The sequence below is a fragment of the Canis aureus genome, chromosome 18 (genome assembly GCF_053574225.1).
Source record: "Canis aureus isolate CA01 chromosome 18, VMU_Caureus_v.1.0, whole genome shotgun sequence".
NCBI lineage: Eukaryota > Metazoa > Chordata > Mammalia > Carnivora > Canidae > Canis > Canis aureus.
This window is the reverse complement of record NC_135628.1, coordinates 38701903-38705056: the sequence shown is the minus strand read 5'-3', so window position 1 is coordinate 38705056 and position 3154 is coordinate 38701903. Positions and strand designations below refer to the sequence as shown.

General features: G+C 38.1%; 1 pseudogene; it reads right to left on the bottom strand.

Annotated features, from left to right (window-relative positions):
* Positions 1-450: 450 nt before the first annotated feature.
* On the bottom strand, positions 451-1529 carry LOC144288344 (serine/threonine-protein phosphatase 2A catalytic subunit alpha isoform pseudogene; annotated as a pseudogene).
* Positions 1530-3154: the final 1625 nt, after the last annotated feature.

The following is a 3154-nucleotide window of genomic DNA, read 5'->3' as shown; positions in this document are numbered from 1 at the left end:
TTGCCTTATAGGAGGGGGAAAAACAGTTCTGTTCAAACCATTCACCAGGTTCTGACAATAACAAAGAACAACATGAGGCTGAGCTTTGAGAGGGGAAATAAACTGAGTGCAGGCAAATCATACAGTTAAACAGTGTCCCTGAAAATAAACAAGATGATTTCAAAACTCACAAGTAGAAGGGAGGTCTTAGTACCTATTTTTTTAAAATCTTCATTAAGCTCCAATGATTGCTGCTGTCAGTATCTATAGTCGTGCTGAGTAAAGCAATAGCTAAATAGAAGTTAAATTGTATGTAAGAGGTGTTAATATTTACATGTTATTATCTTCAGTCTCTCAGAGAAAGCACAAGTTACTACAAACAGGGCTATGCCACAAATTTGTTTCTCTACCAACAATGTCGCTTCACTGTGCAATGAACTGGTTCATTTTAAAGCAGTCATGGCTGTTGATACGAGAGACTTTGTATTTTTATATGGCACATCTTTCGGTCCATACGAAAACAAGCATTTTGATTGTTAATTATTCTCTGACACTTTGCAGTTACTCCAAAGTAATGCTCTTCCCATTTCCATTAGGTCAATATATGGTTCGTGGCAATACTGTACAAGTTCAAAATTTCATTACGGGAAGCTTTCTGGAGTACTATGAGTAATATTTCGCTCTCCTCTGCTAGGTGCTGGATCAAACTGCAAGAAAGTATTATAGATTATCATCAAGTTCCATGATCACAGCTTGAATACCACAATGATAACAATAGTTTGGAGCACTAAAAATTATTATGACACTCCAGTCTTAAGCACCAGTTATATCCCTCCATCACTAGCTGGTGAGCTCTGGACACCAACGTGAGGCCATTGGCATGATTAAATGTTTTGGAAATGTCTTGCCCAAAGGTGTAACCAGCTCTTCGAGGAGATACACCCTAACCCAAATGATTGTCTGCATCTGACCACAAGTCACACATTAGACCCTCATGAGGAACTTCTAGGTGATCAAGCACTCTGATGTGATCCACTGTATGTAGGCATGATGAGAGTCCACCATGTAGACAGAATATCTGCCTATCCACCAAGCAGTGAAAGGAAAAGTCAAAAAGATACATAAAATGTTTCCAAATATTTGCATTTCCATATTTCACTAAACACTCATCGTAGACTTGTGTGATCTGTCTACTCTCGTGATTTCCTAGGAGAATGGTGATGCATTCATGGTAACAGACCTGAAGAGCTACAACAGGAGTGACTGTTTCAACTGTGTAATATCCTCTGTCAGCATGATCTCTCATAAACAGGTAGTTTGTACCTGGTGATTTCTCACCAAACCTAAAAAGTTCATGAGATCCTGAAATTGTCCCTGCACATCTCCACAGATGGTGACTGGATATGGAACCTCTTGCATGTTGCATTCTTTTGTCAGGATTTCTTTAGCCTTCTGGCAAAGGCTCTTGACCTGGGACTCTGACAGCTCTTTGTACCCTTCAGCCATTCGATCCACTGGTCCAGCTCCTTGGTGAATACCTTCTCATCCATCATGCCACCCACCCAAACTGGTTGTGGCTGCACACTATTCCCACAGCACCACCCACACTATGGGTAATACACACATGCAGGGGCTGGTTCCCCGGGTACTTGTGTAGCTACCGGCAGCTGCTCAGCACCAGCGTGAACCCTAGGGCTCTCCTGCACTACCCGGCCACCTGCTGCTGCCCTCCTCTGCTCCTTATCTTTTTGATGATAGCATTCTAACAGGTATGAAGTGATCGATCATTGTGGTTTTGATTTGCATTTCCCTGATGCATAGTGATATTAAGTACCTTTTTATGTGCCTATTGGCCATCTGTCTATCATCTTTGGAAAAATGTCTATTCTGGTCCTCGGCCCATTTTTTAAATTGGATTGTTTCCTTGATATTGAATCCTAGGAGTTCTTTATATATTTTGGATGTTAGCCTCTAATCAGATATATGACTTACAAATATCTTAGCCTGTTCAGTAGGTTGCCTTGTTTTGTTTTGTTGAAAGTTTCCTCCATTATGCAAACACTTTTTAGTTGGATGTAGTTCCATTGTTTTTGTGTTGAGACAGATGAAAAACAAACATATATATATATATATATATATATATTTTGCTAAGACCAATGTCAAATCAATGTCAAATAACTTACTGCCTATGTTTTCATTGAAATTCGTGGTTTCAGGTTCTATATTTAAGCTTTTAATCCATTCTGAGTTTATTTTTTTACATGGTGTACAAGGTCTAGTTTCACTCTTTTACATGTAGCTGTCCAGTTTCCTCAAAACCATTTACCGAAGAGACTGTCTTTTCCCTATTATATATTCTTGCTTCCTCTGGTGATTAACTGATAGCATAAGCATCTGTTTATTTCTGGGCTTTCTGTTGTGTTCCACTGATCTGTGTGTCTGTTTTTGTGTCAGTACCATGCTGCTTTGATTACTATACTTTGTAGTATAGTTTGAAATCTAGATGCATAATACTTTGTTCTTTCTAAAGATTGCTTTGGCTAGTCAGGGTCTTTGGTGGTTCCACACAAATTTTAGGATTCTTTGTTCTAGTTCTAAGGAAAATGCTATTAGTATTTTGATAGGCATTTCATTAAATTTGTAGATCCCTTTGGGTAGTATGGATATTTGAAGAAAGTTTTTCCCATCTGTGAGCACAGTATATCTTTCCTTTTGTTGTATTTATGTCATCTTCAGTTTCTTTCATCAGCAGCTTATGGTTTTCAGAATATAGATCTCTCATCTCTGGTTAAATTTACTCCTAGGGTATTTAATTCTATTTGATGCAATTGTAAGTGGGATTATTTTACTTATTTCTCTTTCTGATAACTGGTTTTTAGTGTGTAAAAATACAACAGCTTTCTGTATATTAATTATGCATCCTGTCACTTTATTAAATTCCGTTATTCTAATAGTTCTTGGGTGGAAGCTTTAGGATTTTCTATATATAGCATCATGTCATCTGTGAATAGTGACAGCTCTACTTCTCCCAATGCAGGTGCTTTTTATTTCTTGTCTAATTGCTGCGGCTAAAACTTCCAATACTGTGCTGAATAAAAATGGTGAGGGTGGGCATCCTTGCCTTGTTTGTAATCTTAAAGGAAAAGTTTTCAACTTTCCACTGTATGATGTTACC